General features: G+C 40.9%; 1 pseudogene; it reads left to right on the plus strand.

The window, feature by feature from the left end:
* Positions 1-7,931: 7,931 nt before the first annotated feature.
* Positions 7,932-9,190, plus strand: LOC111168990 (heterogeneous nuclear ribonucleoproteins C1/C2 pseudogene; annotated as a pseudogene).
* Positions 9,191-9,586: the final 396 nt, after the last annotated feature.

Consider the following 9,586-nt stretch of genomic DNA (forward strand, 5'->3'; position numbering starts at 1 on the left):
ATAATATTCAATGGTGAAAAGGGGAAAGCATTTTCTGTAAGATCAGGAACAAGACAAGGATGTTCATTCTCACCATTTTTATTCAACATAGCATTGGACAGGAATTAGATAAGAAAATGAAGTAAAGGGAATCCAAATTGGAAAGGAAGAAGTAAAACTGTCAGTGTTTTCAGATGACATGATGCTGTACATAGAAATCCTAAAGATGCCACCATCTACTAGATGTTCATCAATGAATTCATTAAATTGAAGGATACAAAATTAATATGCAGAAATCTGTAGCATTTCTATACAGTAACAACAAACTATCAGAAAGAGAAATTAAGGAAACAATCACATTTACAATCACAAGAAAAAGAATAAAATACCTAGGAATAAACCTATTTAAGGAGGCAAAAGACCTGTACTCAGAAAACTATGACACTGATGAAAGAAATTGAAGTTGATGCATGAAAGAAATTGAACACGATACAAACAGATGGAAAGTTACACATGGCATTTTTCACAGAACCAGAACAAATAACTTTAAAATTTGTGTGGAAACACAAAAGATTATGAATAGCCAAAACAATCCTGAGAAAGAAGAACAGAGCTGGAGGTATCACACTCCCTGACTTCAGACTATACTACAAAGCTACGGTAATCAAAATAGTATGGTACTGGCACAAAAACAGACATATAGATCAATGGAACAGGATAGAAAGCCAAGAAATAAACCCACACACTTATGGTAAATTAATTTTCGACAAAGTCAGAAAGAATATACAATAGAGACAAAACAGTCTCTCAATAAATGGTGCTAGGAAAACTGGACAGCTACATGTAAAAGGATGAAATTAAAATATTTCTAAACCATATACAAAAATAAACTCACAATGGATTAAAGACCTAAATGTAAGACTGGAAACCATAAAAATCCTAGAAGAAAACATGCAGAAATCTCTTTGACATAAATTGCAGCAATATTGTTTGGATCTGTCTTCTAAGGCAAAAGAAGCAAAAGCAAAAATAAATAAATGGGACCTAATTAAACTCACAAGCTTTTGCACTCAAAGGAAACCAACAACAAGCCAGAAGACAACCTACTGAATGGGGGAAAACATTTGCAAATGATATGACTGATAAGGGGTTAATATCCAAAATATATAAACAGCTCATACAACTCAACATCAAAAAAAAACAAACAACCCAATCAAAAAATGGGCAGAAGGCCTGAACAGATATTTTCCCAAAGAAGATATACAGTTTACCAACAGGCACATTAAATGATCCTCAACATCATTAATTATCAGAGAAATGCAAATCAAAACCAAAGGAGATGTCACCTCATACCTTTCAGAATGGCTATCATCAAAAGTCTACATATAACAAATGTTGGCAAAGATGTGGAGAACAGGGAATCCTAGTACACTGTTGATGAGATTATAAATTGGTGCAGCCACTGTGGAAAACAGTATGGAGGTTACTCAAAAAACTAATAATAGAACTACCATATCATCCAGGAATTCTACTCCTGGGTACATATCTAAAGAAAATGAAAACACTAATTCAAAAAGATGTATGCACCCCAATGTTCATAGCAGCATTGTTTACAATAGCCAAGATATGGAAACAACATAAGTGTCCATTAATAAATGAATGGATAAAGGTATGTGTGTGTGTGTGTGTGTGTGTGTATACACACAATGGAATACTACTCAGCCATAAAAAAGAATGAAATTTTGCCATTTTCAGCAACATGGATGGAGGGCATTATGCTTATTGAAATAAGTCAGAAAAGAGAATGAAATGATATCACTTACATGTGAAATGTAAAAAATACAACAAACTAGTGTATATAACAAAAAAGAAACAGACTCATAGATATAGAGAACAAACTAGTGGTTACCAGTGGAGAGAAGAAAGGGAGAGGGGTAAGATAGGGGTAGGGGATTAGAGATACAAACTACTATGTATAAAATAAATAATCTACAAACATATATTATAGAGTACAAGGAATATATCTAATATTTTATAATAACTACAAATGGAGCATAATCCTTAAAAGCTGTGAGTCGCTCATATACCCGAAACTTATATAATATTGCACATCAATTATACCTCAATTTAAAAAGTACTAAAATAAAAGAGAAGACTCTGGTCTCAAGTAAAAGGAAGGTGGTGGGTGCCCCAGTTCTGCTCAGGCTCCCTACCAGCAAGAGCAGTGCCTAGTTTTCTCACCAATTACCACAAAACAAAGACACCTCACCAAAACAGGCACATCTTTTAAATGGCAATAACATAGTCAAATCTCACACAAGATAAATGTATTGTTTCAACTAATGAGGCTCTGACCTGTTCCTTGTAAAACTATAACCCTAATATTATTGTGACATGGGGCAGTTGACTTCTTCCCACTTCAAAGGTCACTTCAACAGCTGTGAATTTTTATTTTAGCCATCCAGTGGTGACAGGCCCAGTTAGAATATCTGACACTTAAATCTCTACTCCAGTGGAAGAGGGATGGAAGAGTCTCAGTTCACTGCACCACATACAAATGAGATATTAATGAATGTTTAGGTCATGTGAAAAGTCACATGACCTAAATGGCCTGACTTGTGGTTCCCAGAGCCTCCCTGAGACTTGCCAGAGGGTAACTTCCCCCTACTGTTGCCACAAGCAAGCCAAAAGGCAGAGGGAGCCCAGGAGGGCTTGCTTGATAGAAGCCCTGACTTTGCTCCACTGCAGAATCAGCATGCCTGCTTCCTTCTGGGCAGCCAAGAACAGTCATCACTGAAGACAATTAAGAGGGAAAGAATAGAGCCCCTTCCCTTCAATTTGAAAGGCAGCAGCACCACCTCATCTGCTTTCTCAGCATCCTTGGTAAGGGCCAGTGGAGGTACTATAGACAGACACTAGCCCAGTCTGGGCATTGAGAGGAACAAAGAAAAATCACTAATACCCTGGATTCTATTCAAAATCAATCTGCCATAGGCATTTATGCCAGAGAAATAACTATTTTTGTTCACACAAAAACCTGTATGTGAATATTTGTAGCAGCTTTATTCATAATAGTCAAAAAATGGAAACAACACAAATGTCCTTCAATGTGTGAGTGATTAAACATTCTGTGGTCCATCGCACCATGGAATACCATGTAGCAATCAACAGGGATACATATTGATACAGGCAACATCTTGGATGGATCTCAAGGGAATGATGCTGAATGAAAAGAAAACCAGTCCCAAAAGGTTATATACTGTATGATTCCATTTATATAACATTCTTGAGATGACAAAATCTTACAAATAGAGATATTATCGATTAGTAATTACCAAGGACTGGGGAGGGAGGCAGAGGGAGGCTGTTGTAGCTATAAGACAACACGAGGGATCCTTGACATGATGGAACTTTTCTATCTCTTAATTATGGTGTTGATCACACAAATCTACCCATCAGTGAATCTATAAAACTGCATTGAACTACACACATACACACACACACACACACACACACACACACAATGAGTCCATTTAAAATGGTGAAATCTGAATAAGGTAGTTGAATTATATCAATGTCAATCTCCTGGTGATGAAATTGTACTATAGTAATGCAAGATGTTATCACTGGGGGAAACTGGGTGAAGGGTGCCCAGGATTGCTCTGTATTTTTCTTACAACCACATGCGCATCCACAGTTATCTCAAAATAAAAAGTTTTTTTAAAAAAAGCTCTATCCATCCCAGATTAATTTCTTTCTCCTTTACTGTGGGCTGGACTTAGTGGCTTTCTTCCAAAGAATAGAGTACGGAAAAGAAAAAATAGTAGCAATACAGTGAAGACACCACCTTAAACTGACGATCATGGTCAGCATTATCGACAAAGTCCTGTTGATCACATACCCCTTGCTATGAGTGATGAAGAGGGCACTCCACCTCGGTGGTATTCTTCACCCAAACCCGTAATCCCAGTTTAATCATGAGGAAACATCAGACACACTCAAATTGAAGGACATTCTACAAAATTCCAATAATCTTTCATGAACTTGACATTTCTGAAAAGATAGAATGAGAAACTGTCACAGATCAGGAAACAATAAGAAGACATGATGACTAAACACAAGGTGGTATCCCAAATCAGATCCTGAAATAGTAAGAGGACATTAGAAGAAAAACTAGTGAAATCTGAATACACTGAATAGTTTAGTTCATGGTATAGAACCAACATCCTTGTAATGAGGAAATATACAAGCTGATGAGTTATTTTCTGTCCCATCCTCAGAGACCCTGGTGCCAGTTTAGCTGGGGCTTTCTTGCTTTTTCAATCTGTTAGATTCAAACTCAACTAAGGGTGTAAAGAAGCTTGAGCTGGTCTGCTGGATGATGAAAGAAACATGACTCACTCTTCCAGGTCACCCCTGTCAACAGCCTGCTAGCCACCAGACATGTGAGTGAGGTCATCTTAGATCCTCCAGCTGCTAGCCAGCCTGCCAGCTGACCACAGATATGCATAGAGATCCCAGCAGAGATCAACCAAGACCAATGGAAGCAGTATACTTCTGATTCTGGCCCAAATTACCACCTCACAAAAGTGTAAGCCAAATAGATGGTTGCTTTAGGCTGTTTTTGAAAAATTAACCAGCACGTTCAGTGCTTAATATAGCTATATATCTAAATTTTCATCTATATCTACATAGCAGATATAAAATTTAATTTTACAGTTATCATATTTTTTTCCCAAAATAACCATGTGAGGTTAGAATTATCATCTCTATAATATAGGAACATGAGGCTCAGAAAGGTTCAGTGACTTGCTTAAGACTGCACAGCTAGTAGCAGTGTTAAGAGTTGAATCCAGGCCTCCTGAGGACAAGTCCAATGTTTGACTTTTTAATGTTTCAATCCCTACTTATCTGCTATCTTATATTTTAATATGGTTTTCACTAATATATCCTACATCTGAAACTAGACAATAAGACCATTTGATCCAGCTTGTATCTTAATCTTTTTATCATCCATTATAATATCTAGCACATGTCGACCTCAGCACACTGCAGTTAAATTGTTTTAAACTAACCGCTCAAGAGCTTCCAATATTCTCCTCTCTCTGCGGCCTATCACAGTGCCCTGGCTGTGGTCAGTTACTGTTTGCTGGAGATATTGATGCTGTCTGTAATGTATTCTGACCTTGGAACTACTGCATGTGGAGAGGCCAGAGTGTGGCCATTATTCAAAAAGATGAGGTTATTATTGGGTCTCTCTCTCCCTTCATAAAAAAGGAATGTGGCTAATTAGCTTGCATCTTTCTTTCACTGACCAGAGCTGTGCAGAATGAACAAGTGGCCACCATGGTGGGAAGTGAAGTCAGGCAGCCAGGAAGCCACAATGTGGTCCCAGGAGGTGGGCCAGGCAGCACCTTCCTCCACACAGATGATGCCTTACTCCAGACATTCAGAAGAGTTTGGCTGACTTGGCTTAGCTTGAATGACAATCAACTTGCGTACAAATCTGGACCCTGACACTGACGAGCCAGCTACAATTATCTAGTCATTTAACCTCTCTGGTCCTCAAAATTCTCACCTGTACAGTGGTTGTGAGCATATAGATGAGCCCACATGTGGCCTGGCACATAGTCACTGCCCTTCTCTCCTGAACTCTTGCAAATGTGCCAGATGTCTTTGCTTTTCTATAATAAACAAAGATTTTCCCCATTTCACCTTTTGGGTAAGTTTAGATTTCCACTTGCAATAGCCAGGTTTCTTAAAGTAAGGCTGGTAACTTCTCCTTTATGATTGGATTCCCAGAATCAAGGGTTGGGATGGGCCCAGAACTGTAGGCCCAAAAGGCTGTGAGTTGCATCCTGAAAGCAGACGTTCATGGTTCCTGAGCTGAACCCACTCCAGTGGTCTGGGAGGGGCAGAAAATAGGACGGCTCTGCCTGGTTAACAGAACACGAACTTGTGTCCAGACATGCAGTACGATTCAACGAGCCGGGGAGGATCCTCTCCTCTTTTTCTCTCCAAGCATCTGTTGCTGTCACCAACTGAAATTCTACCACCAAGGACGCCATACTTCTGAGTCTCAAAGCTATTTTCTCCTTGAGAATCTGAGCCCTGGAAATGGTGCAGGTCCAGGAGCTTTGAGATGGACCCCGGACAGAGCAGAGTTGATGAATTTTTTTGTTTGGAGGATGAGGGTTATGAAAGAGTAGAAAAGAAAGCAAGGACTTCTGAGAGGGAAGAGGCATGGGACCACTTACCTATTTTATAGTTCTGCCAAGAGTAAGCCTAGAAGGTAAGGTGGGCCCTGGTGGGACCCTAAGTGAGTGAGTCAAGAGGGATCATGTAGGGATTTCCCTGGTGGTCCAGTGGTTAAGACTCCACACTTCCACTGCAGGGGGCACGGGTTTGATCCCTGGTCGGAGAACTAAGATCCCACATGCCGCGTGGTGAGGCCAAAAAAAAAAATGAAAAAGAGGGCTCGTGTGTATTCAAAGTGAATTTGGGAAGAACAAAACTTTTCAGACCAATGATTTCTTGATCTCTTTACTGTGTTAGGAGTCAGTAATCAGAAAAATTTTTCTAGATAGTTCTGAATTCCTATTTTCTATTAGACCACACTGGCTTTTTGTTTTGTTTTGTTTGGAAAATATCAGAGGGAAGGCTATGAATTTTCTGCATTCAGGGATCTTGTCAACCTTGCTCATCTCTACTCCCCTAGACCTAACTCTGCCCAGAACATAGTAGACACCCAGCTGGCTTTTTTGAACTGCACTGAACTGTCGAAATGAACTTCTCTAGGAAAGAGCAAGATCAATTTACCTAGCAGAGGCCATTCCCCAGGAAATATTTCACCTTCAGCACACTGTACTTTGCTCTAGAAATGCAAGCTGCATCCCCAAGAGGGTTGTGGGTAGCAAAGCCCTCAGACCTTGGTCACAGGTGAAGCAGAAGTTTCCTTTGAGATCTGCTGCCCAGCCTGTCTCTTCCCCAGACCCACATCAGGGGCTGCAGATGTCGGGAGAGAATCTGCCAGAACAGTGTCAGGATGACTGGATGGCTACCCTGGGCTGCCCTCTAAATCATCTCAGCCAATCAACACTTAAGGTTTTCTGTTTCTCAAGAATGTTGCACCTCAGCACTGCCTATGTATCTTTCAAGTTTTATCTTCAATATCTTATAAATCATTCATTAAATACCTCCCAACTAAAGCACATGGCTGTTATCCTCAGCTAGGACTGGAAAGTACACAAATCAGTTTTACTGCATATTAGTCCTGCCCAGTGGGCTCTAAAAAAAAATAAGAGAGAAGCCAGAGAAAAGAAAGGTAGCTCTTGGCAGCCCTGGTGCAGCAGCTGGTATGGCCTGGAGGCCAGTGATAAGGGTGATAGTAAAGCAAGGTGTTGGCACCCACACCCAATTACAGAATTCCTTCTTAATGCATACACCAGGGATGCTCATCCTGCAGTGCACTGGCCTGTGGAGCAGAAGGCAGCCGCACACGTACCTGATGTGCACTGTTTTGACCAAGCCTTTTTGCTGGGCAAAAAGGGGACTGGTCTTAGAGATGACTGGGGGTTCCAACTTTCACTGCACCTCTGACTAGTCATCTTGCCTTCAAGTTCTGCATTGCTGAAGTAAGAATAATCCATATCTCATAAGGAATTTATGATTTTAATAGAAAGATATATATGAAAACATAATACCCTTAACAAAGCAGGTGCTAAATGAACGAAATGAAAGAAACAGCAGTCTGGATATAAGCTAGAAGCAAGCGGGACCCCCTTCCTAACTAGACGGAGGTCCTGTTCTTGGTCCTCGGCCACAGCACACTCCATAATGGCTCCGCCCCTCACCTCTAACTAGACCCTGTGACTCTAAGTAGGCCACACATATGATAGCTGATGTATGTGTTGATTATAACAAAACTTCTGCCTCCATTTTGTGACGAGGCGAAGGCTGAGCGGTTGCGGCCGTGTTGCGGACCTCGAGCAGCAGTCGGGTTCTCCAGGTAGAACTCGGGAGTAGGAGATTCAGAATCGAATCTCTTCTCCCTTCCCCCTCCTGTGAGATTTTTTTGATCTTCAGCTACATTTTTCAGCTTTGTGAAGCACCTTACCATCAAAGACAATGGCCAGCAATGTTACCAACAAGATGGATCCTCGCTCCATGAACTCCCATGCCTTCATTGGGAATCTCAATACTCTTGTGGTCAAGAAATCTGATGTGGAGGCAATCTTCTCGAAATACAGCAAAATCGTGGGTTGCTCTGTTCATAAGGGTTTTGCCTTCGTCCAGTATGTTAATGAGAGAATGTCCGGGCTGCTGTGGCAGGAGAGGATGGCAGAATGATTGCTGGCCAGGTTTTAGATATTAATCTGGCCACAGAGCCAAAAGTGAACTGAGGAAAAGCAGGTGTGAAACGACCTGCAGCAGAGATGTACAGCTCCTCTTTTAACTTGGACTATGACTTTCAACGGGATTATTATGACAGGATGTACAGTTACCCAGCACGTGTTCCTCCTCCTCCTCCTATTGCTCGGGCTGTAGTGCCCTCAAAATACCAGCGTGTATCAGGAAACACCTCACGAAGGGGCAAAAGTGGCTTCAATTCTAAGAGTGGACAGTGGGGATCTTCTAAGTCTGGAAAGTTGAAAGGCTATGACCTTCAGGCCATTAAGAAGGAGTTGACTCAGATAAAACAAAAAGTGGATTCTCTACTGGAAAGCCTGGAAAAAATCGAAAAGGAACAGAGCAACCAAGGAGTAGAGATGAAGAATGATAAGTCAGAAGAGGAGCAGAGCAGCAGTTCCCTGAAGAAAGATGAGACTAATGTGAAGATGGAGTCTGAGGGGGGTGCAGATGACTCTGCTGAGGAGGAGGACCTACTGGATGGTGATGATAATGAAGATGGGGGATGACCAGCTGAAGTTGATCAAGGATGATGAAAAAGAGGCTGAGGAAGGAGAGGATGACAGAGACAGCGCCAATGGCGAGGATGACTCTTAAGCACATAGTGGGGTTTAGAAATCTTGTCCCATTATTTCTTTACCTAGGCGCTTGTCTAAGATCAAAATTTTCACCAGATCCTCTCCCCTAGTATCTTCAGCACATGCTCACTGTTGTCCCCATCCTTGTCCTTCCCATGTTCATTAATTCACATTGCCCTGCGCCTAGTCCTGTTTTCACTTCCTTTGATGCTCCTAGTCGTTACGTTAAGTCTTACCCTGTAATTTTTGCTTTTAATTTTGATACCTCTTTATGACTTGACAATAAAAAGTATGTATGGGTTTTTTTTAAAAAAAATAAATAAACTTCTGCCTCATTTCAGGGTCAAAACAGGATAATTCCTTTTAATGGGTGCCTGATGTGTCCAGATCTTGGAAGAAAAGAGGATGAGCCTGAGGGTAGAGCATCAAAGGTACTGAAATACAGCCTAAGGACCTGGATTCAAGTCTGTTCTCTCCTGGACTCTCTCTATGATCCTGGGGAAGTCACTTTAACTTTCTGAGCCTGCATTTCAGAAAGAATAATATGAGAGCATTCAACTGTATCACTGGCTTAAAGAGGCTACTCAACCCCACAATTCTTATTACCAAGCAAAATTTTG

Source organism: Delphinapterus leucas, chromosome 6 (assembly GCF_059928025.1).
Source record: "Delphinapterus leucas isolate spDelLeu-1000000601 "Yukka" chromosome 6, BTC_Dleu_Yukka2, whole genome shotgun sequence".
NCBI classification, from domain to species: Eukaryota; Metazoa; Chordata; class Mammalia; order Artiodactyla; family Monodontidae; genus Delphinapterus; species Delphinapterus leucas.